Here is a 24,678-nt window from a genome sequence, read left to right on the forward strand (position 1 = left end):
ACTTTGCAGTGCATTCGCACCATTCGTATCCCGTCCCGACTTGTCCCGACTTTGCTCGACTGCCGCTCGCTGCCGCTCGGGTCGTGGTCCATATGACAGCGCAAGCACGACAAACGTCTGCGGGACGAGACGAGACGAGACGACTAAGGGACAAATTCGTGATTACAAATCAAATTTGGAACTCTACACTCCTACACAACAATAGGCGCTGACGTATTTCAGAAATCACCTGCCGATTCGTACTGTTTTGTCGTTTTGAAAGTCTTCTTGGCAAACTTGGTTAGCACATTCTCCCCCAAACTGAGTTAATTACTGCATTTTCGTACCATTACAGTAGTTTAAAAGGCTTAAGGAAGCATCGTTGTCACAACAGAAGGGTAGTTTGAAAATTGGGCTGGCAGGGGTAGCGACATAAAAAAAAAAAAAAAAAAAAGGAAGGGAGCCAACAGCACCCGGGTTTCCCAGGCGGTCACCCATCCAAGTACTAACCGGGCCCAATGATACTTAACTTCGGTGATCGGACGAGAACCGGTGTATTTATCATGGTATGGCCGTTGGCACTCGTGTAATGTAGGAGCACGGCAGAATTCGCGTTCGGCTTTTCTCCCAACACACAAAATGTTAGTTTTCGGCCGCATTTGACGTAGGCACTTCCTTCCGCAACAGCCAGTTCCTCGAGGACGGCGCGGGGGGCGCGCCCGGCGTCCCAGCAGAGCGACGGCCGAATTAGCGGGCGCACCGCCGCGTGTGTGAGACGCACTGCTGCTCGTTGCACCTCCTGTCATTCGCTGGGCGCGTGCAGCCTTCGACACTAGCGGAGGACGCATCTTGTCCCTGGTGTCCAGCGGGGGGCCTGTGCGGGGTGTGGCAGTGTCGTGCTGGAGGGCGCCACTGGTAGCGATGTGGGCTTCCTCGCCTCGCCTCGCCTCGCCTCGCCTCGCCTCGCACCAGGTGTCTGCGTACTTTGCAGTGCATTCGCACCATTCGTATCCCGTCCCGACTTGTCCCGACTTTGCTCGACTGCCGCTCGCTGCCGCTCGGGTCGTGGTCCATATGACAGCGCAAGCACGACAAACGTCTGCGGGACGAGACGAGACGAGACGACTAAGGGACAAATTCGTGATTACAAATCAAATTTGGAACTCTACACTCCTACACAACAATAGGCGCTGACGTATTTCAGAAATCACCTGCCGATTCGTACTGTTTTGTCGTTTTGAAAGTCTTCTTGGCAAACTTGGTTAGCACATTCTCCCCCAAACTGAGTTAATTACTGCATTTTCGTACCATTACAGTAGTTTAAAAGGCTTAAGGAAGCATCGTTGTCACAACAGAAGGGTAGTTTGAAAATTGGGCTGGCAGGGGTAGCGACATAAAAAAAAAAAAAAAAAAAAAAGGAAGGGAGCCAACAGCACCCGGGTTTCCCAGGCGGTCACCCATCCAAGTACTAACCGGGCCCAATGATACTTAACTTCGGTGATCGGACGAGAACCGGTGTATTTATCATGGTATGGCCGTTGGCACTCGTGTAATGTAGGAGCACGGCAGAATTCGCGTTCGGCTTTTCTCCCAACACACAAAATGTTAGTTTTCGGCCGCATTTGACGTAGGCACTTCCTTCCGCAACAGCCAGTTCCTCGAGGACGGCGCGGGGGGGCGCGCCCGGCGTCCCAGCAGAGCGACGGCCGAATTAGCGGGCGCACCGCCGCGTGTGTGAGACGCACTGCTGCTCGTTGCACCTCCTGTCATTCGCTGGGCGCGTGCAGCCTTCGACACTAGCGGAGGACGCATCTTGTCCCTGGTGTCCAGCGGGGGGCCTGTGCGGGGTGTGGCAGTGTCGTGCTGGAGGGCGCCACTGGTAGCGATGTGGGCTTCCTCGCCTCGCCTCGCCTCGCCTCGCCTCGCCTCGCACCAGGTGTCTGCGTACTTTGCAGTGCATTCGCACCATTCGTATCCCGTCCCGACTTGTCCCGACTTTGCTCGACTGCCGCTCGCTGCCGCTCGGGTCGTGGTCCATATGACAGCGCAAGCACGACAAACGTCTGCGGGACGAGACGAGACGAGACGACTAAGGGACAAATTCGTGATTACAAATCAAATTTGGAACTCTACACTCCTACACAACAATAGGCGCTGACGTATTTCAGAAATCACCTGCCCGATTCGTACTGTTTTGTCGTTTTGAAAGTCTTCTTGGCAAACTTGGTTAGCACATTCTCCCCCAAACTGAGTTAATTACTGCATTTTCGTACCATTACAGTAGTTTAAAAGGCTTAAGGAAGCATCGTTGTCACAACAGAAGGGTAGTTTGAAAATTGGGCTGGCAGGGGTAGCGACATAAAAAAAAAAAAAAAAAAAAAGGAAGGGAGCCAACAGCACCCGGGTTTCCCAGGCGGTCACCCATCCAAGTACTAACCGGGCCCAATGATACTTAACTTCGGTGATCGGACGAGAACCGGTGTATTTATCATGGTATGGCCGTTGGCACTCGTGTAATGTAGGAGCACGGCAGAATTCGCGTTCGGCTTTTCTCCCAACACACAAAATGTTAGTTTTCGGCCGCATTTGACGTAGGCACTTCCTTCCGCAACAGCCAGTTCCTCGAGGACGGCGCGGGGGGCGCGCCCGGCGTCCCAGCAGAGCGACGGCCGAATTAGCGGGCGCACCGCCGCGTGTGTGAGACGCACTGCTGCTCGTTGCACCTCCTGTCATTCGCTGGGCGCGTGCAGCCTTCGACACTAGCGGAGGACGCATCTTGTCCCTGGTGTCCAGCGGGGGGCCTGTGCGGGGTGTGGCAGTGTCGTGCTGGAGGGCGCCACTGGTAGCGATGTGGGCTTCCTCGCCTCGCCTCGCCTCGCCTCGCCTCGCCTCGCACCAGGTGTCTGCGTACTTTGCAGTGCATTCGCACCATTCGTATCCCGTCCCGACTTGTCCCGACTTTGCTCGACTGCCGCTCGCTGCCGCTCGGGTCGTGGTCCATATGACAGCGCAAGCACGACAAACGTCTGCGGGACGAGACGAGACGAGACGACTAAGGGACAAATTCGTGATTACAAATCAAATTTGGAACTCTACACTCCTACACAACAATAGGCGCTGACGTATTTCAGAAATCACCTGCCGATTCGTACTGTTTTGTCGTTTTGAAAGTCTTCTTGGCAAACTTGGTTAGCACATTCTCCCCCAAACTGAGTTAATTACTGCATTTTCGTACCATTACAGTAGTTTAAAAGGCTTAAGGAAGCATCGTTGTCACAACAGAAGGGTAGTTTGAAAATTGGGCTGGCAGGGGTAGCGACATAAAAAAAAAAAAAAAAGGAAGGGAGCCAACAGCACCCGGGTTTCCCAGGCGGTCACCCATCCAAGTACTAACCGGGCCCAATGATACTTAACTTCGGTGATCGGACGAGAACCGGTGTATTTATCATGGTATGGCCGTTGGCACTCGTGTAATGTAGGAGCACGGCAGAATTCGCGTTCGGCTTTTCTCCCAACACACAAAATGTTAGTTTTCGGCCGCATTTGACGTAGGCACTTCCTTCCGCAACAGCCAGTTCCTCGAGGACGGCGCGGGGGGCGCGCCCGGCGTCCCAGCAGAGCGACGGCCGAATTAGCGGGCGCACCGCCGCGTGTGTGAGACGCACTGCTGCTCGTTGCACCTCCTGTCATTCGCTGGGCGCGTGCAGCCTTCGACACTAGCGGAGGACGCATCTTGTCCCTGGTGTCCAGCGGGGGGCCTGTGCGGGGTGTGGCAGTGTCGTGCTGGAGGGCGCCACTGGTAGCGATGTGGGCTTCCTCGCCTCGCCTCGCCTCGCCTCGCCTCGCCTCGCCTCGCACCAGGTGTCTGCGTACTTTGCAGTGCATTCGCACCATTCGTATCCCGTCCCGACTTGTCCCGACTTTGCTCGACTGCCGCTCGCTGCCGCTCGGGTCGTGGTCCATATGACAGCGCAAGCACGACAAACGTCTGCGGGACGAGACGAGACGAGACGACTAAGGGACAAATTCGTGATTACAAATCAAATTTGGAACTCTACACTCCTACACAACAATAGGCGCTGACGTATTTCAGAAATCACCTGCCGATTCGTACTGTTTTGTCGTTTTGAAAGTCTTCTTGGCAAACTTGGTTAGCACATTCTCCCCCAAACTGAGTTAATTACTGCATTTTCGTACCATTACAGTAGTTTAAAAGGCTTAAGGAAGCATCGTTGTCACAACAGAAGGGTAGTTTGAAAATTGGGCTGGCAGGGGTAGCGACATAAAAAAAAAAAAAAAAGGAAGGGAGCCAACAGCACCCGGGTTTCCCAGGCGGTCACCCATCCAAGTACTAACCGGGCCCAATGATACTTAACTTCGGTGATCGGACGAGAACCGGTGTATTTATCATGGTATGGCCGTTGGCACTCGTGTAATGTAGGAGCACGGCAGAATTCGCGTTCGGCTTTTCTCCCAACACACAAAATGTTAGTTTTCGGCCGCATTTGACGTAGGCACTTCCTTCCGCAACAGCCAGTTCCTCGAGGACGGCGCGGGGGGCGCGCCCGGCGTCCCAGCAGAGCGACGGCCGAATTAGCGGGCGCACCGCCGCGTGTGTGAGACGCACTGCTGCTCGTTGCACCTCCTGTCATTCGCTGGGCGCGTGCAGCCTTCGACACTAGCGGAGGACGCATCTTGTCCCTGGTGTCCAGCGGGGGGCCTGTGCGGGGTGTGGCAGTGTCGTGCTGGAGGGCGCCACTGGTAGCGATGTGGGCTTCCTCGCCTCGCCTCGCCTCGCCTCGCCTCGCCTCGCACCAGGTGTCTGCGTACTTTGCAGTGCATTCGCACCATTCGTATCCCGTCCCGACTTGTCCCGACTTTGCTCGACTGCCGCTCGCTGCCGCTCGGGTCGTGGTCCATATGACAGCGCAAGCACGACAAACGTCTGCGGGACGAGACGAGACGAGACGACTAAGGGACAAATTCGTGATTACAAATCAAATTTGGAACTCTACACTCCTACACAACAATAGGCGCTGACGTATTTCAGAAATCACCTGCCGATTCGTACTGTTTTGTCGTTTTGAAAGTCTTCTTGGCAAACTTGGTTAGCACATTCTCCCCCAAACTGAGTTAATTACTGCATTTTCGTACCATTACAGTAGTTTAAAAGGCTTAAGGAAGCATCGTTGTCACAACAGAAGGGTAGTTTGAAAATTGGGCTGGCAGGGGTAGCGACATAAAAAAAAAAAAAAAAAAAAAAGGAAGGGAGCCAACAGCACCCGGGTTTCCCAGGCGGTCACCCATCCAAGTACTAACCGGGCCCAATGATACTTAACTTCGGTGATCGGACGAGAACCGGTGTATTTATCATGGTATGGCCGTTGGCACTCGTGTAATGTAGGAGCACGGCAGAATTCGCGTTCGGCTTTTCTCCCAACACACAAAATGTTAGTTTTCGGCCGCATTTGACGTAGGCACTTCCTTCCGCAACAGCCAGTTCCTCGAGGACGGCGCGGGGGGCGCGCCCGGCGTCCCAGCAGAGCGACGGCCGAATTAGCGGGCGCACCGCCGCGTGTGTGAGACGCACTGCTGCTCGTTGCACCTCCTGTCATTCGCTGGGCGCGTGCAGCCTTCGACACTAGCGGAGGACGCATCTTGTCCCTGGTGTCCAGCGGGGGGCCTGTGCGGGGTGTGGCAGTGTCGTGCTGGAGGGCGCCACTGGTAGCGATGTGGGCTTCCTCGCCTCGCCTCGCCTCGCCTCGCCTCGCCTCGCACCAGGTGTCTGCGTACTTTGCAGTGCATTCGCACCATTCGTATCCCGTCCCGACTTGTCCCGACTTTGCTCGACTGCCGCTCGCTGCCGCTCGGGTCGTGGTCCATATGACAGCGCAAGCACGACAAACGTCTGCGGGACGAGACGAGACGAGACGACTAAGGGACAAATTCGTGATTACAAATCAAATTTGGAACTCTACACTCCTACACAACAATAGGCGCTGACGTATTTCAGAAATCACCTGCCGATTCGTACTGTTTTGTCGTTTTGAAAGTCTTCTTGGCAAACTTGGTTAGCACATTCTCCCCCAAACTGAGTTAATTACTGCATTTTCGTACCATTACAGTAGTTTAAAAGGCTTAAGGAAGCATCGTTGTCACAACAGAAGGGTAGTTTGAAAATTGGGCTGGCAGGGGTAGCGACATAAAAAAAAAAAAAAAAAAAAAAGGAAGGGAGCCAACAGCACCCGGGTTTCCCAGGCGGTCACCCATCCAAGTACTAACCGGGCCCAATGATACTTAACTTCGGTGATCGGACGAGAACCGGTGTATTTATCATGGTATGGCCGTTGGCACTCGTGTAATGTAGGAGCACGGCAGAATTCGCGTTCGGCTTTTCTCCCAACACACAAAATGTTAGTTTTCGGCCGCATTTGACGTAGGCACTTCCTTCCGCAACAGCCAGTTCCTCGAGGACGGCGCGGGGGGCGCGCCCGGCGTCCCAGCAGAGCGACGGCCGAATTAGCGGGCGCACCGCCGCGTGTGTGAGACGCACTGCTGCTCGTTGCACCTCCTGTCATTCGCTGGGCGCGTGCAGCCTTCGACACTAGCGGAGGACGCATCTTGTCCCTGGTGTCCAGCGGGGGGCCTGTGCGGGGTGTGGCAGTGTCGTGCTGGAGGGCGCCACTGGTAGCGATGTGGGCTTCCTCGCCTCGCCTCGCCTCGCCTCGCCTCGCCTCGCCTCGCACCAGGTGTCTGCGTACTTTGCAGTGCATTCGCACCATTCGTATCCCGTCCCGACTTGTCCCGACTTTGCTCGACTGCCGCTCGCTGCCGCTCGGGTCGTGGTCCATATGACAGCGCAAGCACGACAAACGTCTGCGGGACGAGACGAGACGAGACGACTAAGGGACAAATTCGTGATTACAAATCAAATTTGGAACTCTACACTCCTACACAACAATAGGCGCTGACGTATTTCAGAAATCACCTGCCGATTCGTACTGTTTTGTCGTTTTGAAAGTCTTCTTGGCAAACTTGGTTAGCACATTCTCCCCCAAACTGAGTTAATTACTGCATTTTCGTACCATTACAGTAGTTTAAAAGGCTTAAGGAAGCATCGTTGTCACAACAGAAGGGTAGTTTGAAAATTGGGCTGGCAGGGGTAGCGACATAAAAAAAAAAAAAAAAGGAAGGGAGCCAACAGCACCCGGGTTTCCCAGGCGGTCACCCATCCAAGTACTAACCGGGCCCAATGATACTTAACTTCGGTGATCGGACGAGAACCGGTGTATTTATCATGGTATGGCCGTTGGCACTCGTGTAATGTAGGAGCACGGCAGAATTCGCGTTCGGCTTTTCTCCCAACACACAAAATGTTAGTTTTCGGCCGCATTTGACGTAGGCACTTCCTTCCGCAACAGCCAGTTCCTCGAGGACGGCGCGGGGGGCGCGCCCGGCGTCCCAGCAGAGCGACGGCCGAATTAGCGGGCGCACCGCCGCGTGTGTGAGACGCACTGCTGCTCGTTGCACCTCCTGTCATTCGCTGGGCGCGTGCAGCCTTCGACACTAGCGGAGGACGCATCTTGTCCCTGGTGTCCAGCGGGGGGCCTGTGCGGGGTGTGGCAGTGTCGTGCTGGAGGGCGCCACTGGTAGCGATGTGGGCTTCCTCGCCTCGCCTCGCCTCGCCTCGCCTCGCCTCGCCTCGCACCAGGTGTCTGCGTACTTTGCAGTGCATTCGCACCATTCGTATCCCGTCCCGACTTGTCCCGACTTTGCTCGACTGCCGCTCGCTGCCGCTCGGGTCGTGGTCCATATGACAGCGCAAGCACGACAAACGTCTGCGGGACGAGACGAGACGAGACGACTAAGGGACAAATTCGTGATTACAAATCAAATTTGGAACTCTACACTCCTACACAACAATAGGCGCTGACGTATTTCAGAAATCACCTGCCGATTCGTACTGTTTTGTCGTTTTGAAAGTCTTCTTGGCAAACTTGGTTAGCACATTCTCCCCCAAACTGAGTTAATTACTGCATTTTCGTACCATTACAGTAGTTTAAAAGGCTTAAGGAAGCATCGTTGTCACAACAGAAGGGTAGTTTGAAAATTGGGCTGGCAGGGGTAGCGACATAAAAAAAAAAAAAAAAAGGAAGGGAGCCAACAGCACCCGGGTTTCCCAGGCGGTCACCCATCCAAGTACTAACCGGGCCCAATGATACTTAACTTCGGTGATCGGACGAGAACCGGTGTATTTATCATGGTATGGCCGTTGGCACTCGTGTAATGTAGGAGCACGGCAGAATTCGCGTTCGGCTTTTCTCCCAACACACAAAATGTTAGTTTTCGGCCGCATTTGACGTAGGCACTTCCTTCCGCAACAGCCAGTTCCTCGAGGACGGCGCGGGGGGCGCGCCCGGCGTCCCAGCAGAGCGACGGCCGAATTAGCGGGCGCACCGCCGCGTGTGTGAGACGCACTGCTGCTCGTTGCACCTCCTGTCATTCGCTGGGCGCGTGCAGCCTTCGACACTAGCGGAGGACGCATCTTGTCCCTGGTGTCCAGCGGGGGGCCTGTGCGGGGTGTGGCAGTGTCGTGCTGGAGGGCGCCACTGGTAGCGATGTGGGCTTCCTCGCCTCGCCTCGCCTCGCCTCGCCTCGCCTCGCACCAGGTGTCTGCGTACTTTGCAGTGCATTCGCACCATTCGTATCCCGTCCCGACTTGTCCCGACTTTGCTCGACTGCCGCTCGCTGCCGCTCGGGTCGTGGTCCATATGACAGCGCAAGCACGACAAACGTCTGCGGGACGAGACGAGACGAGACGACTAAGGGACAAATTCGTGATTACAAATCAAATTTGGAACTCTACACTCCTACACAACAATAGGCGCTGACGTATTTCAGAAATCACCTGCCGATTCGTACTGTTTTGTCGTTTTGAAAGTCTTCTTGGCAAACTTGGTTAGCACATTCTCCCCCAAACTGAGTTAATTACTGCATTTTCGTACCATTACAGTAGTTTAAAAGGCTTAAGGAAGCATCGTTGTCACAACAGAAGGGTAGTTTGAAAATTGGGCTGGCAGGGGTAGCGACATAAAAAAAAAAAAAAAAGGAAGGGAGCCAACAGCACCCGGGTTTCCCAGGCGGTCACCCATCCAAGTACTAACCGGGCCCAATGATACTTAACTTCGGTGATCGGACGAGAACCGGTGTATTTATCATGGTATGGCCGTTGGCACTCGTGTAATGTAGGAGCACGGCAGAATTCGCGTTCGGCTTTTCTCCCAACACACAAAATGTTAGTTTTCGGCCGCATTTGACGTAGGCACTTCCTTCCGCAACAGCCAGTTCCTCGAGGACGGCGCGGGGGGCGCGCCCGGCGTCCCAGCAGAGCGACGGCCGAATTAGCGGGCGCACCGCCGCGTGTGTGAGACGCACTGCTGCTCGTTGCACCTCCTGTCATTCGCTGGGCGCGTGCAGCCTTCGACACTAGCGGAGGACGCATCTTGTCCCTGGTGTCCAGCGGGGGGCCTGTGCGGGGTGTGGCAGTGTCGTGCTGGAGGGCGCCACTGGTAGCGATGTGGGCTTCCTCGCCTCGCCTCGCCTCGCCTCGCCTCGCCTCGCCTCGCACCAGGTGTCTGCGTACTTTGCAGTGCATTCGCACCATTCGTATCCCGTCCCGACTTGTCCCGACTTTGCTCGACTGCCGCTCGCTGCCGCTCGGGTCGTGGTCCATATGACAGCGCAAGCACGACAAACGTCTGCGGGACGAGACGAGACGAGACGACTAAGGGACAAATTCGTGATTACAAATCAAATTTGGAACTCTACACTCCTACACAACAATAGGCGCTGACGTATTTCAGAAATCACCTGCCGATTCGTACTGTTTTGTCGTTTTGAAAGTCTTCTTGGCAAACTTGGTTAGCACATTCTCCCCCAAACTGAGTTAATTACTGCATTTTCGTACCATTACAGTAGTTTAAAAGGCTTAAGGAAGCATCGTTGTCACAACAGAAGGGTAGTTTGAAAATTGGGCTGGCAGGGGTAGCGACATAAAAAAAAAAAAAAAAAAAGGAAGGGAGCCAACAGCACCCGGGTTTCCCAGGCGGTCACCCATCCAAGTACTAACCGGGCCCAATGATACTTAACTTCGGTGATCGGACGAGAACCGGTGTATTTATCATGGTATGGCCGTTGGCACTCGTGTAATGTAGGAGCACGGCAGAATTCGCGTTCGGCTTTTCTCCCAACACACAAAATGTTAGTTTTCGGCCGCATTTGACGTAGGCACTTCCTTCCGCAACAGCCAGTTCCTCGAGGACGGCGCGGGGGGCGCGCCCGGCGTCCCAGCAGAGCGACGGCCGAATTAGCGGGCGCACCGCCGCGTGTGTGAGACGCACTGCTGCTCGTTGCACCTCCTGTCATTCGCTGGGCGCGTGCAGCCTTCGACACTAGCGGAGGACGCATCTTGTCCCTGGTGTCCAGCGGGGGGCCTGTGCGGGGTGTGGCAGTGTCGTGCTGGAGGGCGCCACTGGTAGCGATGTGGGCTTCCTCGCCTCGCCTCGCCTCGCCTCGCCTCGCCTCGCACCAGGTGTCTGCGTACTTTGCAGTGCATTCGCACCATTCGTATCCCGTCCCGACTTGTCCCGACTTTGCTCGACTGCCGCTCGCTGCCGCTCGGGTCGTGGTCCATATGACAGCGCAAGCACGACAAACGTCTGCGGGACGAGACGAGACGAGACGACTAAGGGACAAATTCGTGATTACAAATCAAATTTGGAACTCTACACTCCTACACAACAATAGGCGCTGACGTATTTCAGAAATCACCTGCCGATTCGTACTGTTTTGTCGTTTTGAAAGTCTTCTTGGCAAACTTGGTTAGCACATTCTCCCCCAAACTGAGTTAATTACTGCATTTTCGTACCATTACAGTAGTTTAAAAGGCTTAAGGAAGCATCGTTGTCACAACAGAAGGGTAGTTTGAAAATTGGGCTGGCAGGGGTAGCGACATAAAAAAAAAAAAAAAAAAAAAGGAAGGGAGCCAACAGCACCCGGGTTTCCCAGGCGGTCACCCATCCAAGTACTAACCGGGCCCAATGATACTTAACTTCGGTGATCGGACGAGAACCGGTGTATTTATCATGGTATGGCCGTTGGCACTCGTGTAATGTAGGAGCACGGCAGAATTCGCGTTCGGCTTTTCTCCCAACACACAAAATGTTAGTTTTCGGCCGCATTTGACGTAGGCACTTCCTTCCGCAACAGCCAGTTCCTCGAGGACGGCGCGGGGGGCGCGCCCGGCGTCCCAGCAGAGCGACGGCCGAATTAGCGGGCGCACCGCCGCGTGTGTGAGACGCACTGCTGCTCGTTGCACCTCCTGTCATTCGCTGGGCGCGTGCAGCCTTCGACACTAGCGGAGGACGCATCTTGTCCCTGGTGTCCAGCGGGGGGCCTGTGCGGGGTGTGGCAGTGTCGTGCTGGAGGGCGCCACTGGTAGCGATGTGGGCTTCCTCGCCTCGCCTCGCCTCGCCTCGCCTCGCCTCGCACCAGGTGTCTGCGTACTTTGCAGTGCATTCGCACCATTCGTATCCCGTCCCGACTTGTCCCGACTTTGCTCGACTGCCGCTCGCTGCCGCTCGGGTCGTGGTCCATATGACAGCGCAAGCACGACAAACGTCTGCGGGACGAGACGAGACGAGACGACTAAGGGACAAATTCGTGATTACAAATCAAATTTGGAACTCTACACTCCTACACAACAATAGGCGCTGACGTATTTCAGAAATCACCTGCCGATTCGTACTGTTTTGTCGTTTTGAAAGTCTTCTTGGCAAACTTGGTTAGCACATTCTCCCCCAAACTGAGTTAATTACTGCATTTTCGTACCATTACAGTAGTTTAAAAGGCTTAAGGAAGCATCGTTGTCACAACAGAAGGGTAGTTTGAAAATTGGGCTGGCAGGGGTAGCGACATAAAAAAAAAAAAAAAAAGGAAGGGAGCCAACAGCACCCGGGTTTCCCAGGCGGTCACCCATCCAAGTACTAACCGGGCCCAATGATACTTAACTTCGGTGATCGGACGAGAACCGGTGTATTTATCATGGTATGGCCGTTGGCACTCGTGTAATGTAGGAGCACGGCAGAATTCGCGTTCGGCTTTTCTCCCAACACACAAAATGTTAGTTTTCGGCCGCATTTGACGTAGGCACTTCCTTCCGCAACAGCCAGTTCCTCGAGGACGGCGCGGGGGGCGCGCCCGGCGTCCCAGCAGAGCGACGGCCGAATTAGCGGGCGCACCGCCGCGTGTGTGAGACGCACTGCTGCTCGTTGCACCTCCTGTCATTCGCTGGGCGCGTGCAGCCTTCGACACTAGCGGAGGACGCATCTTGTCCCTGGTGTCCAGCGGGGGGCCTGTGCGGGGTGTGGCAGTGTCGTGCTGGAGGGCGCCACTGGTAGCGATGTGGGCTTCCTCGCCTCGCCTCGCCTCGCCTCGCCTCGCCTCGCCTCGCACCAGGTGTCTGCGTACTTTGCAGTGCATTCGCACCATTCGTATCCCGTCCCGACTTGTCCCGACTTTGCTCGACTGCCGCTCGCTGCCGCTCGGGTCGTGGTCCATATGACAGCGCAAGCACGACAAACGTCTGCGGGACGAGACGAGACGAGACGACTAAGGGACAAATTCGTGATTACAAATCAAATTTGGAACTCTACACTCCTACACAACAATAGGCGCTGACGTATTTCAGAAATCACCTGCCGATTCGTACTGTTTTGTCGTTTTGAAAGTCTTCTTGGCAAACTTGGTTAGCACATTCTCCCCCAAACTGAGTTAATTACTGCATTTTCGTACCATTACAGTAGTTTAAAAGGCTTAAGGAAGCATCGTTGTCACAACAGAAGGGTAGTTTGAAAATTGGGCTGGCAGGGGTAGCGACATAAAAAAAAAAAAAAAAGGAAGGGAGCCAACAGCACCCGGGTTTCCCAGGCGGTCACCCATCCAAGTACTAACCGGGCCCAATGATACTTAACTTCGGTGATCGGACGAGAACCGGTGTATTTATCATGGTATGGCCGTTGGCACTCGTGTAATGTAGGAGCACGGCAGAATTCGCGTTCGGCTTTTCTCCCAACACACAAAATGTTAGTTTTCGGCCGCATTTGACGTAGGCACTTCCTTCCGCAACAGCCAGTTCCTCGAGGACGGCGCGGGGGGCGCGCCCGGCGTCCCAGCAGAGCGACGGCCGAATTAGCGGGCGCACCGCCGCGTGTGTGAGACGCACTGCTGCTCGTTGCACCTCCTGTCATTCGCTGGGCGCGTGCAGCCTTCGACACTAGCGGAGGACGCATCTTGTCCCTGGTGTCCAGCGGGGGGCCTGTGCGGGGTGTGGCAGTGTCGTGCTGGAGGGCGCCACTGGTAGCGATGTGGGCTTCCTCGCCTCGCCTCGCCTCGCCTCGCCTCGCCTCGCCTCGCACCAGGTGTCTGCGTACTTTGCAGTGCATTCGCACCATTCGTATCCCGTCCCGACTTGTCCCGACTTTGCTCGACTGCCGCTCGGGTCGTGGTCCATATGACAGCGCAAGCACGACAAACGTCTGCGGGACGAGACGAGACGAGACGACTAAGGGACAAATTCGTGATTACAAATCAAATTTGGAACTCTACACTCCTACACAACAATAGGCGCTGACGTATTTCAGAAATCACCTGCCGATTCGTACTGTTTTGTCGTTTTGAAAGTCTTCTTGGCAAACTTGGTTAGCACATTCTCCCCCAAACTGAGTTAATTACTGCATTTTCGTACCATTACAGTAGTTTAAAAGGCTTAAGGAAGCATCGTTGTCACAACAGAAGGGTAGTTTGAAAATTGGGCTGGCAGGGGTAGCGACATAAAAAAAAAAAAAAAAGGAAGGGAGCCAACAGCACCCGGGTTTCCCAGGCGGTCACCCATCCAAGTACTAACCGGGCCCAATGATACTTAACTTCGGTGATCGGACGAGAACCGGTGTATTTATCATGGTATGGCCGTTGGCACTCGTGTAATGTAGGAGCACGGCAGAATTCGCGTTCGGCTTTTCTCCCAACACACAAAATGTTAGTTTTCGGCCGCATTTGACGTAGGCACTTCCTTCCGCAACAGCCAGTTCCTCGAGGACGGCGCGGGGGGCGCGCCCGGCGTCCCAGCAGAGCGACGGCCGAATTAGCGGGCGCACCGCCGCGTGTGTGAGACGCACTGCTGCTCGTTGCACCTCCTGTCATTCGCTGGGCGCGTGCAGCCTTCGACACTAGCGGAGGACGCATCTTGTCCCTGGTGTCCAGCGGGGGGCCTGTGCGGGGTGTGGCAGTGTCGTGCTGGAGGGCGCCACTGGTAGCGATGTGGGCTTCCTCGCCTCGCCTCGCCTCGCCTCGCCTCGCCTCGCACCAGGTGTCTGCGTACTTTGCAGTGCATTCGCACCATTCGTATCCCGTCCCGACTTGTCCCGACTTTGCTCGACTGCCGCTCGCTGCCGCTCGGGTCGTGGTCCATATGACAGCGCAAGCACGACAAACGTCTGCGGGACGAGACGAGACGAGACGACTAAGGGACAAATTCGTGATTACAAATCAAATTTGGAACTCTACACTCCTACACAACAATAGGCGCTGACGTATTTCAGAAATCACCTGCCGATTCGTACTGTTTTGTCGTTTTGAAAGTCTTCTTGGCAAACTTGGTTAGCACATTCTCCCCCAAACTGAGTTAATTACTGCATTTTCGTACCATTACAGTAGTTTAAAAGGCTTAAGGAAGCATCGTTGTCACAACAGAAGGGTAGTTTGAAAATTGGGCTGGCAGGGGTAGCGACATAAAAAAAAAAAAAAAAGGAAGGGAGCCAACAGCACCCGGGTTTCCCAGGCGGTCACCCATCCAAGTACTAACCGGGCCCAATGATACTTAACTTCGGTGATCGGACGAGAACCGGTGTATTTATCATGGTATGGCCGTTGGCACTCGTGTAATGTAGGAGCACGGCAGAATTCGCGTTCGGCTTTTCTCCCAACACACAAAATGTTAGTTTTCGGCCGCATTTGACGTAGGCACTTCCTTCCGCAACAGCCAGTTCCTCGAGGACGGCGCGGGGGGCGCGCCCGGCGTCCCAGCAGAGCGACGGCCGAATTAGCGGGCGCACCGCCGCGTGTGTGAGACGCACTGCTGCTCGTTGCACCTCCTGTCATTCGCTGGGCGCGTGCAGCCTTCGACACTAGCGGAGGACGCATCTTGTCCCTGGTGTCCAGCGGGGGGCCTGTGCGGGGTGTGGCAGTGTCGTGCTGGAGGGCGCCACTGGTAGCGATGTGGGCTTCCTCGCCTCGCCTCGCCTCGCCTCGCCTCGCCTCGCACCAGGTGTCTGCGTACTTTGCAGTGCATTCGCACCATTCGTATCCCGTCCCGACTTGTCCCGACTTTGCTCGACTGCCGCTCGCTGCCGCTCGGGTCGTGGTCCATATGACAGCGCAAGCACGACAAACGTCTGCGGGACGAGACGAGACGAGACGACTAAGGGACAAATTCGTGATTACAAATCAAATTTGGAACTCTACACTCCTACACAACAATAGGCGCTGACGTATTTCAGAAATCACCTGCCGATTCGTACTGTTTTGTCGTTTTGAAAGTCTTCTTGGCAAACTTGGTTAGCACATTCTCCCCCAAACTGAGTTAATTACTGCATTTTCGTACCATTACAGTAGTTTAAAAGGCTTAAGGAAGCATCGTTGTCACAACAGAAGGGTAGTTTGAAAATTGGGCTGGCAGGGGTAGCGACATAAAAAAAAAAAAAAAAAAAAAAGGAAGGGAGCCAACAGCACCCGGGTTTCCCAGGCGGTCACCCATCCAAGTACTAACCGGGCCCAATGATACTTAACTTCGGTGATCGGACGAGAACCGGTGTATTTATCATGGTATGGCCGTTGGCACTCGTGTAATGTAGGAGCACGGCAGAATTCGCGTTCGGCTTTTCTCCCAACACACAAAATGTTAGTTTTCGGCCGCATTTGACGTAGGCACTTCCTTCCGCAACAGCCAGTTCCTCGAGGACGGCGCGGGGGGCGCGCCCGGCGTCCCAGCAGAGCGACGGCCGAATTAGCGGGCGCACCGCCGCGTGTGTGAGACGCACTGCTGCTCGTTGCACCTCCTGTCATTCGCTGGGCGCGTGCAGCCTTCGACACTAGCGGAGGACGCATCTTGTCCCTGGTGTCCAGCGGGGGGCCTGTGCGGGGTGTGGCAGTGTCGTGCTGGAGGGCGCCACTGGTAGCGATGTGGGCTTCCTCGCCTCGCCTCGCCTCGCCTCGCCTCGCCTCGCCTCGCACCAGGTGTCTGCGTACTTTGCAGTGCATTCGCACCATTCGTATCCCGTCCCGACTTGTCCCGACTTTGCTCGACTGCCGCTCGCTGCCGCTCGGGTCGTGGTCCATATGACAGCGCAAGCACGACAAACGTCTGCGGGACGAGACGAGACGAGACGACTAAGGGACAAATTCGTGATTACAAATCAAATTTGGAACTCTACACTCCTACACAACAATAGGCGCTGACGTATTTCAGAAATCACCTGCCGATTCGTACTGTTTTGTCGTTTTGAAAGTCTTCTTGGCAAACTTGGTTAGCACATTCTCCCCCAAACTGAGTTAATTACTGCATTTTCGTACCATTACAGTAGTTTAAAAGGCTTAAGGAAGCATCGTTGTCACAACAGAAGGGTAGTTTGAAAATTGGGCTGGCAGGGGTAGCGACATAAAAAAAAAAAAAAAAGGAAGGGAGCCAACAGCACCCGGGTTTCCCAGGCGGTCACCCATCCAAGTACTAACCGGGCCCAATGATACTTAACTTCGGTGATCGGACGAGAACCGGTGTATTTATCATGGTATGGCCGTTGGCACTCGTGTAATGTAGGAGCACGGCAGAATTCGCGTTCGGCTTTTCTCCCAACACACAAAATGTTAGTTTTCGGCCGCATTTGACGTAGGCACTTCCTTCCGCAACAGCCAGTTCCTCGAGGACGGCGCGGGGGGCGCGCCCGGCGTCCCAGCAGAGCGACGGCCGAATTAGCGGGCGCACCGCCGCGTGTGTGAGACGCACTGCTGCTCGTTGCACCTCCTGTCATTCGCTGGCGCGTGCAGCCTTCGACACTAGCGGAGGACGCATCTTGTCCCTGGTGTCCAGCGGGGGGCCTGTGCGGGGTGTGGCAGTGTCGTGCTGGAGGGCGCCACTGGTAGCGATGTGGGCTTCCTCGCCTCGCCTCGCCTCGCCTCGCCTCGCCTCGCACCAGGTGTCTGCGTACTTTGCAGTGCATTCGCACCATTCGTATCCCGTCCCGACTTGTCCCGACTTTGCTCGACTGCCGCTCGCTGCCGCTCGGGTCGTGGTCCATATGACAGCGCAAGCACGACAAACGTCTGCGGGACGAGACGAGACGAGACGACTAAGGGACAAATTCGTGATTACAAATCAAATTTGGAACTCTACACTCCTACACAACAATAGGCGCTGACGTATTTCAGAAATCACCTGCCGATTCGTACTGTTTTGTCGTTTTGAAAGTCTTCTTGGCAAACTTGGTTAGCACATTCTCCCCCAAACTGAGTTAATTACTGCATTTTCGTACCATTACAGTAGTTTAAAAGGCTTAAGGAAGCATCGTTGTCACAACAGAAGGGTAGTTTGAAAATTGGGCTGGCAGGGGTAGCGACATAAAAAAAAAAAAAAAAAAAAGGAAGGGAGCCAACAGCACCCGGGTTTCCCAGGCGGTCACCCATCCAAGTACTAACCGGGCCCAATGATACTTAACTTCGGTGATCGGACGAGAACCGGTGTATTTATCATGGTATGGCCGTTGGCACTCGTGTAATGTAGGAGCACGGCAGAATTCGCGTTCGGCTTTTCTCCCAACACACAAAATGTTAGTTTTCGGCCGCATTTGACGTAGGCACTTCCTTCCGCAACAGCCAGTTCCTCGAGGACGGCGCGGGGGGCGCGCCCGGCGTCCCAGCAGAGCGACGGCCGAATTAGCGGGCGCACCGCCGCGTGTGTGAGACGCACTGCTGCTCGTTGCACCTCCTGTCATTCGCTGGGCGCGTGCAGCCTTCGACACTAGCGGAGGACGCATCTTGTCCCTGGTGTCCAGCGGGGGCCTGTGCGGGGTGTGGCAGTGTCGTGCTGGAGGGCGCCACTGGTAGCGATGTGGGCTTCCTCGCCTCGCCTCGCCTCGCCTCGCCTCGCCTCGCACCAGGTGTCTGCGTACTTTGCAGTGCATTCGCACCATTCGTATCCCGTCCCGACTTGTCCCGACTTTGCTCGACTGCCGCTCGCTGCCGCTCGGGTCGTGGTCCATATGACAGCGCAAGCACGACAAACGTCTGCGGGACGAGACGAGACGAGACGACTAAGGGACAAATTCGTGATTACAAATCAAATTTGGAACTCTACACTCCTACACAACAATAGGCGCTGACGTATTTCAGAAATCACCTGCCGATTCGTACTGTTTTGTCGTTTTGAAAGTCTTCTTGGCAAACTTGGTTAGCACATTCTCCCCCAAACTGAGTTAATTACTGCATTTTCGTACCATTACAGTAGTTTAAAAGGCTTAAGGAAGCATCGTTGTCACAACAGAAGGGTAGTTTGAAAATTGGGCTGGCAGGGGTAGCGACATAAAAAAAAAAAAAAAAAAAAGGAAGGGAGCCAACAGCACCCGGGTTTCCCAGGCGGTCACCCATCCAAGTACTAACCGGGCCCAATGATACTTAACTTCGGTGATCGGACGAGAACCGGTGTATTTATCATGGTATGGCCGTTGGCACTCGTGTAATGTAGGAGCACGGCAGAATTCGCGTTCGGCTTTTCTCCCAACACACAAAATGTTAGTTTTCGGCCGCATTTGACGTAGGCACTTCCTTCCGCAACAGCCAGTTCCTCGAGGACGGCGCGGGGGGCGCGCCCGGCGTCCCAGCAGAGCGACGGCCGAATTAGCGGGCGCACCGCCGCGTGTGTGAGACGCACTGCTGCTCGTTGCACCTCCTGTCATTCGCTGGGCGCGTGCAGCCTTCGACACTAGCGGAGGACGCATCTTGTCCCTGGTGTCCAGCGGGGGGCCTGTGCGGGGTGTGGCAGTGTCGTGCTGGAGGGCGCCACTGGTAGCGATGTGGGCTTCCTCGCCTCGCCTCGCCTCGCCTCGCCTCGCCTCGCCTCGCACCAGGTGTCTGCGTACTTTGCAGTGCATTCGCACCATTCGTATCCCGTCCCGACTTGTCCCGACTTTGCTCGACTGCCGCTCGCTGCCGCTCGGGTCGTGGTCCATATGACAGCGCAAGCACGACAAACGTCTGCGGGACGAGACGAGACGAGACGACTAAGGGACAAATTCGTGATTACAAATCAAATTTGGAACTCTACACTCCTACACAACAATAGGCGCTGACGTATTTCAGAAATCACCTGCCGATTCGTACTGTTTTGTCGTTTTGAAAGTCTTCTTGGCAAACTTGGTTAGCACATTCTCCCCCAAACTGAGTTAATTACTGCATTTTCGTACCATTACAGTAGTTTAAAAGGCTTAAGGAAGCATCGTTGTCACAACAGAAGGGTAGTTTGAAAATTGGGCTGGCAGGGGTAGCGACATAAAAAAAAAAAAAAAAAAAAAGGAAGGGAGCCAACAGCACCCGGGTTTCCCAGGCGGTCACCCATCCAAGTACTAACCGGGCCCAATGATACTTAACTTCGGTGATCGGACGAGAACCGGTGTATTTATCATGGTATGGCCGTTGGCACTCGTGTAATGTAGGAGCACGGCAGAATTCGCGTTCGGCTTTTCTCCCAACACACAAAATGTTAGTTTTCGGCCGCATTTGACGTAGGCACTTCCTTCCGCAACAGCCAGTTCCTCGAGGACGGCGCGGGGGGCGCGCCCGGCGTCCCAGCAGAGCGACGGCCGAATTAGCGGGCGCACCGCCGCGTGTGTGAGACGCACTGCTGCTCGTTGCACCTCCTGTCATTCGCTGGGCGCGTGCAGCCTTCGACACTAGCGGAGGACGCATCTTGTCCCTGGTGTCCAGCGGGGGGCCTGTGCGGGGTGTGGCAGTGTCGTGCTGGAGGGCGCCACTGGTAGCGATGTGGGCTTCCTCGCCTCGCCTCGCCTCGCCTCGCCTCGCCTCGCCTCGCACCAGGTGTCTGCGTACTTTGCAGTGCATTCGCACCATTCGTATCCCGTCCCGACTTGTCCCGACTTTGCTCGACTGCCGCTCGCTGCCGCTCGGGTCGTGGTCCATATGACAGCGCAAGCACGACAAACGTCTGCGGGACGAGACGAGACGAGACGACTAAGGGACAAATTCGTGATTACAAATCAAATTTGGAACTCTACACTCCTACACAACAATAGGCGCTGACGTATTTCAGAAATCACCTGCCGATTCGTACTGTTTTGTCGTTTTGAAAGTCTTCTTGGCAAACTTGGTTAGCACATTCTCCCCCAAACTGAGTTAATTACTGCATTTTCGTACCATTACAGTAGTTTAAAAGGCTTAAGGAAGCATCGTTGTCACAACAGAAGGGTAGTTTGAAAATTGGGCTGGCAGGGGTAGCGACATAAAAAAAAAAAAAAAGGAAGGGAGCCAACAGCACCCGGGTTTCCCAGGCGGTCACCCATCCAAGTACTAACCGGGCCCAATGATACTTAACTTCGGTGATCGGACGAGAACCGGTGTATTTATCATGGTATGGCCGTTGGCACTCGTGTAATGTAGGAGCACGGCAGAATTCGCGTTCGGCTTTTCTCCCAACACACAAAATGTTAGTTTTCGGCCGCATTTGACGTAGGCACTTCCTTCCGCAACAGCCAGTTCCTCGAGGACGGCGCGGGGGGCGCGCCCGGCGTCCCAGCAGAGCGACGGCCGAATTAGCGGCGCACCGCCGCGTGTGTGAGACGCACTGCTGCTCGTTGCACCTCCTGTCATTCGCTGGGCGCGTGCAGCCTTCGACACTAGCGGAGGACGCATCTTGTCCCTGGTGTCCAGCGGGGGGCCTGTGCGGGGTGTGGCAGTGTCGTGCTGGAGGGCGCCACTGGTAGCGATGTGGGCTTCCTCGCCTCGCCTCGCCTCGCCTCGCCTCGCCTCGCACCAGGTGTCTGCGTACTTTGCAGTGCATTCGCACCATTCGTATCCCGTCCCGACTTGTCCCGACTTTGCTCGACTGCCGCTCGCTGCCGCTCGGGTCGTGGTCCATATGACAGCGCAAGCACGACAAACGTCTGCGGGACGAGACGAGACGAGACGACTAAGGGACAAATTCGTGATTACAAATCAAATTTGGAACTCTACACTCCTACACAACAATAGGCGCTGACGTATTTCAGAAATCACCTGCCGATTCGTACTGTTTTGTCGTTTTGAAAGTCTTCTTGGCAAACTTGGTTAGCACATTCTCCCCCAAACTGAGTTAATTACTGCATTTTCGTACCATTACAGTAGTTTAAAAGGCTTAAGGAAGCATCGTTGTCACAACAGAAGGGTAGTTTGAAAATTGGGCTGGCAGGGGTAGCGACATAAAAAAAAAAAAAAAAAAAAGGAAGGGAGCCAACAGCACCCGGGTTTCCCAGGCGGTCACCCATCCAAGTACTAACCGGGCCCAATGATACTTAACTTCGGTGATCGGACGAGAACCGGTGTATTTATCATGGTATGGCCGTTGGCACTCGTGTAATGTAGGAGCACGGCAGAATTCGCGTTCGGCTTTTCTCCCAACACACAAAATGTTAGTTTTCGGCCGCATTTGACGTAGGCACTTCCTTCCGCAACAGCCAGTTCCTCGAGGACGGCGCGGGGGCGCGCCCGGCGTCCCAGCAGAGCGACGGCCGAATTAGCGGGCGCACCGCCGCGTGTGTGAGACGCACTGCTGCTCGTTGCACCTCCTGTCATTCGCTGGGCGCGTGCAGCCTTCGACACTAGCGGAGGACGCATCTTGTCCCTGGTGTCCAGCGGGGGGCCTGTGCGGGGTGTGGCAGTGTCGTGCTGGAGGGCGCCACTGGTAGCGATGTGGGCTTCCTCGCCTCGCCTCGCCTCGCCTCGCCTCGCCTCGCACCAGGTGTCTGCGTACTTTGCAGTGCATTCGCACCATTCGTATCCCGTCCCGACTTGTCCCGACTTTGCTCGACTGCCGCTCGCTGCCGCTCGGGTCGTGGTCCATATGACAGCGCAAGCACGACAAACGTCTGCGGGACGAGACGAGACGAGACGACTAAGGGACAAATTCGTGATTACAAATCAAATTTGGAACTCTACACTCCTACACAACAATAGGCGCTGACGTATTTCAGAAATCACCTGCCGATTCGTACTGTTTTGTCGTTTTGAAAGTCTTCTTGGCAAACTTGGTTAGCACATTCTCCCCCAAACTGAGTTAATTACTGCATTTTCGTACCATTACAGTAGTTTAAAAGGCTTAAGGAAGCATCGTTGTCACAACAGAAGGGTAGTTTGAAAATTGGGCTGGCAGGGGTAGCGACATAAAAAAAAAAAAAAAAAAAAAGGAAGGGAGCCAACAGCACCCGGGTTTCCCAGGCGGTCACCCATCCAAGTACTAACCGGGCCCAATGATACTTAACTTCGGTGATCGGACGAGAACCGGTGTATTTATCATGGTATGGCCGTTGGCACTCGTGTAATGTAGGAGCACGGCAGAATTCGCGTTCGGCTTTTCTCCCAACACACAAAATGTTAGTTTTCGGCCGCATTTGACGTAGGCACTTCCTTCCGCAACAGCCAGTTCCTCGAGGACGGCGCGGGGGGCGCGCCCGGCGTCCCAGCAGAGCGACGGCCGAATTAGCGGGCGCACCGCCGCGTGTGTGAGACGCACTGCTGCTCGTTGCACCTCCTGTCATTCGCTGGGCGCGTGCAGCCTTCGACACTAGCGGAGGACGCATCTTGTCCCTGGTGTCCAGCGGGGGGCCTGTGCGGGGTGTGGCAGTGTCGTGCTGGAGGGCGCCACTGGTAGCGATGTGGGCTTCCTCGCCTCGCCTCGCCTCGCCTCGCCTCGCCTCGCCTCGCACCAGGTGTCTGCGTACTTTGCAGTGCATTCGCACCATTCGTATCCCGTCCCGACTTGTCCCGACTTTGCTCGACTGCCGCTCGCTGCCGCTCGGGTCGTGGTCCATATGACAGCGCAAGCACGACAAACGTCTGCGGGACGAGACGAGACGAGACGACTAAGGGACAAATTCGTGATTACAAATCAAATTTGGAACTCTACACTCCTACACAACAATAGGCGCTGACGTATTTCAGAAATCACCTGCCGATTCGTACTGTTTTGTCGTTTTGAAAGTCTTCTTGGCAAACTTGGTTAGCACATTCTCCCCCAAACTGAGTTAATTACTGCATTTTCGTACCATTACAGTAGTTTAAAAGGCTTAAGGAAGCATCGTTGTCACAACAGAAGGGTAGTTTGAAAATTGGGCTGGCAGGGGTAGCGACATAAAAAAAAAAAAAAAAGGAAGGGAGCCAACAGCACCCGGGTTTCCCAGGCGGTCACCCATCCAAGTACTAACCGGGCCCAATGATACTTAACTTCGGTGATCGGACGAGAACCGGTGTATTTATCATGGTATGGCCGTTGGCACTCGTGTAATGTAGGAGCACGGCAGAATTCGCGTTCGGCTTTTCTCCCAACACACAAAATGTTAGTTTTCGGCCGCATTTGACGTAGGCACTTCCTTCCGCAACAGCCAGTTCCTCGAGGACGGCGCGGGGGGCGCGCCCGGCGTCCCAGCAGAGCGACGGCCGAATTAGCGGGCGCACCGCCGCGTGTGTGAGACGCACTGCTGCTCGTTGCACCTCCTGTCATTCGCTGGGCGCGTGCAGCCTTCGACACTAGCGGAGGACGCATCTTGTCCCTGGTGTCCAGCGGGGGGCCTGTGCGGGGTGTGGCAGTGTCGTGCTGGAGGGCGCCACTGGTAGCGATGTGGGCTTCCTCGCCTCGCCTCGCCTCGCCTCGCCTCGCCTCGCACCAGGTGTCTGCGTACTTTGCAGTGCATTCGCACCATTCGTATCCCGTCCCGACTTGTCCCGACTTTGCTCGACTGCCGCTCGCTGCCGCTCGGGTCGTGGTCCATATGACAGCGCAAGCACGACAAACGTCTGCGGGACGAGACGAGACGAGACGACTAAGGGACAAATTCGTGATTACAAATCAAATTTGGAACTCTACACTCCTACACAACAATAGGCGCTGACGTATTTCAGAAATCACCTGCCGATTCGTACTGTTTTGTCGTTTTGAAAGTCTTCTTGGCAAACTTGGTTAGCACATTCTCCCCCAAACTGAGTTAATTACTGCATTTTCGTACCATTACAGTAGTTTAAAAGGCTTAAGGAAGCATCGTTGTCACAACAGAAGGGTAGTTTGAAAATTGGGCTGGCAGGGGTAGCGACATAAAAAAAAAAAAAAAAAAAAAGGAAGGGAGCCAACAGCACCCGGGTTTCCCAGGCGGTCACCCATCCAAGTACTAACCGGGCCCAATGATACTTAACTTCGGTGATCGGACGAGAACCGGTGTATTTATCATGGTATGGCCGTTGGCACTCGTGTAATGTAGGAGCACGGCAGAATTCGCGTTCGGCTTTTCTCCCAACACACAAAATGTTAGTTTTCGGCCGCATTTGACGTAGGCA

The 24,678-nt window shown here is 54.9% G+C and overlaps 26 non-coding genes across 26 annotated transcripts; all 26 read right to left on the reverse strand.

Moving 5' to 3' along the window:
* Positions 1–440: 440 nt before the first annotated feature.
* On the reverse strand, positions 441–559 carry LOC126223667 (5S ribosomal RNA). The gene has a single exon (XR_007543506.1). It is a non-coding gene; the product is annotated as a 5S ribosomal RNA (ribosomal RNA).
* An 844-nt stretch (positions 560–1,403) lies between these two features.
* LOC126223679 (5S ribosomal RNA) lies at positions 1,404–1,522 on the reverse strand. The gene has a single exon (XR_007543517.1). It is a non-coding gene; the product is annotated as a 5S ribosomal RNA (ribosomal RNA).
* An 845-nt stretch (positions 1,523–2,367) lies between these two features.
* Positions 2,368–2,486, reverse strand: LOC126223691 (5S ribosomal RNA). Its single transcript, XR_007543528.1, has one exon. It is a non-coding gene; the product is annotated as a 5S ribosomal RNA (ribosomal RNA).
* An 838-nt stretch (positions 2,487–3,324) lies between these two features.
* Positions 3,325–3,443, reverse strand: LOC126223700 (5S ribosomal RNA). The gene has a single exon (XR_007543536.1). It is a non-coding gene; the product is annotated as a 5S ribosomal RNA (ribosomal RNA).
* Positions 3,444–4,286: 843 nt separating this feature from the next.
* On the reverse strand, positions 4,287–4,405 carry LOC126223701 (5S ribosomal RNA). Its single transcript, XR_007543537.1, has one exon. It is a non-coding gene; the product is annotated as a 5S ribosomal RNA (ribosomal RNA).
* Positions 4,406–5,249: 844 nt separating this feature from the next.
* Positions 5,250–5,368, reverse strand: LOC126223668 (5S ribosomal RNA). The gene has a single exon (XR_007543507.1). It is a non-coding gene; the product is annotated as a 5S ribosomal RNA (ribosomal RNA).
* An 844-nt stretch (positions 5,369–6,212) lies between these two features.
* LOC126223669 (5S ribosomal RNA) lies at positions 6,213–6,331 on the reverse strand. Its single transcript, XR_007543508.1, has one exon. It is a non-coding gene; the product is annotated as a 5S ribosomal RNA (ribosomal RNA).
* An 843-nt stretch (positions 6,332–7,174) lies between these two features.
* LOC126223670 (5S ribosomal RNA) lies at positions 7,175–7,293 on the reverse strand. The gene has a single exon (XR_007543509.1). It is a non-coding gene; the product is annotated as a 5S ribosomal RNA (ribosomal RNA).
* An 844-nt stretch (positions 7,294–8,137) lies between these two features.
* LOC126223671 (5S ribosomal RNA) lies at positions 8,138–8,256 on the reverse strand. The gene has a single exon (XR_007543510.1). It is a non-coding gene; the product is annotated as a 5S ribosomal RNA (ribosomal RNA).
* Positions 8,257–9,094: 838 nt separating this feature from the next.
* LOC126223672 (5S ribosomal RNA) lies at positions 9,095–9,213 on the reverse strand. The gene has a single exon (XR_007543511.1). It is a non-coding gene; the product is annotated as a 5S ribosomal RNA (ribosomal RNA).
* An 846-nt stretch (positions 9,214–10,059) lies between these two features.
* Positions 10,060–10,178, reverse strand: LOC126223674 (5S ribosomal RNA). Its single transcript, XR_007543512.1, has one exon. It is a non-coding gene; the product is annotated as a 5S ribosomal RNA (ribosomal RNA).
* Positions 10,179–11,021: 843 nt separating this feature from the next.
* LOC126223675 (5S ribosomal RNA) lies at positions 11,022–11,140 on the reverse strand. The gene has a single exon (XR_007543513.1). It is a non-coding gene; the product is annotated as a 5S ribosomal RNA (ribosomal RNA).
* An 839-nt stretch (positions 11,141–11,979) lies between these two features.
* On the reverse strand, positions 11,980–12,098 carry LOC126223676 (5S ribosomal RNA). The gene has a single exon (XR_007543514.1). It is a non-coding gene; the product is annotated as a 5S ribosomal RNA (ribosomal RNA).
* Positions 12,099–12,941: 843 nt separating this feature from the next.
* Positions 12,942–13,060, reverse strand: LOC126223677 (5S ribosomal RNA). The gene has a single exon (XR_007543515.1). It is a non-coding gene; the product is annotated as a 5S ribosomal RNA (ribosomal RNA).
* Positions 13,061–13,893: 833 nt separating this feature from the next.
* LOC126223678 (5S ribosomal RNA) lies at positions 13,894–14,012 on the reverse strand. Its single transcript, XR_007543516.1, has one exon. It is a non-coding gene; the product is annotated as a 5S ribosomal RNA (ribosomal RNA).
* Positions 14,013–14,850: 838 nt separating this feature from the next.
* On the reverse strand, positions 14,851–14,969 carry LOC126223680 (5S ribosomal RNA). Its single transcript, XR_007543518.1, has one exon. It is a non-coding gene; the product is annotated as a 5S ribosomal RNA (ribosomal RNA).
* Positions 14,970–15,813: 844 nt separating this feature from the next.
* LOC126223681 (5S ribosomal RNA) lies at positions 15,814–15,932 on the reverse strand. The gene has a single exon (XR_007543519.1). It is a non-coding gene; the product is annotated as a 5S ribosomal RNA (ribosomal RNA).
* Positions 15,933–16,775: 843 nt separating this feature from the next.
* Positions 16,776–16,894, reverse strand: LOC126223682 (5S ribosomal RNA). The gene has a single exon (XR_007543520.1). It is a non-coding gene; the product is annotated as a 5S ribosomal RNA (ribosomal RNA).
* An 841-nt stretch (positions 16,895–17,735) lies between these two features.
* Positions 17,736–17,854, reverse strand: LOC126223683 (5S ribosomal RNA). The gene has a single exon (XR_007543521.1). It is a non-coding gene; the product is annotated as a 5S ribosomal RNA (ribosomal RNA).
* An 841-nt stretch (positions 17,855–18,695) lies between these two features.
* Positions 18,696–18,814, reverse strand: LOC126223685 (5S ribosomal RNA). The gene has a single exon (XR_007543522.1). It is a non-coding gene; the product is annotated as a 5S ribosomal RNA (ribosomal RNA).
* An 848-nt stretch (positions 18,815–19,662) lies between these two features.
* Positions 19,663–19,781, reverse strand: LOC126223686 (5S ribosomal RNA). Its single transcript, XR_007543523.1, has one exon. It is a non-coding gene; the product is annotated as a 5S ribosomal RNA (ribosomal RNA).
* Positions 19,782–20,623: 842 nt separating this feature from the next.
* Positions 20,624–20,742, reverse strand: LOC126223687 (5S ribosomal RNA). Its single transcript, XR_007543524.1, has one exon. It is a non-coding gene; the product is annotated as a 5S ribosomal RNA (ribosomal RNA).
* Positions 20,743–21,583: 841 nt separating this feature from the next.
* Positions 21,584–21,702, reverse strand: LOC126223688 (5S ribosomal RNA). Its single transcript, XR_007543525.1, has one exon. It is a non-coding gene; the product is annotated as a 5S ribosomal RNA (ribosomal RNA).
* Positions 21,703–22,544: 842 nt separating this feature from the next.
* On the reverse strand, positions 22,545–22,663 carry LOC126223689 (5S ribosomal RNA). The gene has a single exon (XR_007543526.1). It is a non-coding gene; the product is annotated as a 5S ribosomal RNA (ribosomal RNA).
* Positions 22,664–23,506: 843 nt separating this feature from the next.
* LOC126223690 (5S ribosomal RNA) lies at positions 23,507–23,625 on the reverse strand. The gene has a single exon (XR_007543527.1). It is a non-coding gene; the product is annotated as a 5S ribosomal RNA (ribosomal RNA).
* An 843-nt stretch (positions 23,626–24,468) lies between these two features.
* LOC126223692 (5S ribosomal RNA) lies at positions 24,469–24,587 on the reverse strand. The gene has a single exon (XR_007543529.1). It is a non-coding gene; the product is annotated as a 5S ribosomal RNA (ribosomal RNA).
* Between the last annotated feature and the right edge of the window lie 91 nt (positions 24,588–24,678).

This window comes from Schistocerca nitens, unplaced genomic scaffold (genome assembly GCF_023898315.1).
Source record: "Schistocerca nitens isolate TAMUIC-IGC-003100 unplaced genomic scaffold, iqSchNite1.1 HiC_scaffold_253, whole genome shotgun sequence".
In the NCBI taxonomy this organism is placed as follows: Eukaryota; Metazoa; Arthropoda; class Insecta; order Orthoptera; family Acrididae; genus Schistocerca; species Schistocerca nitens.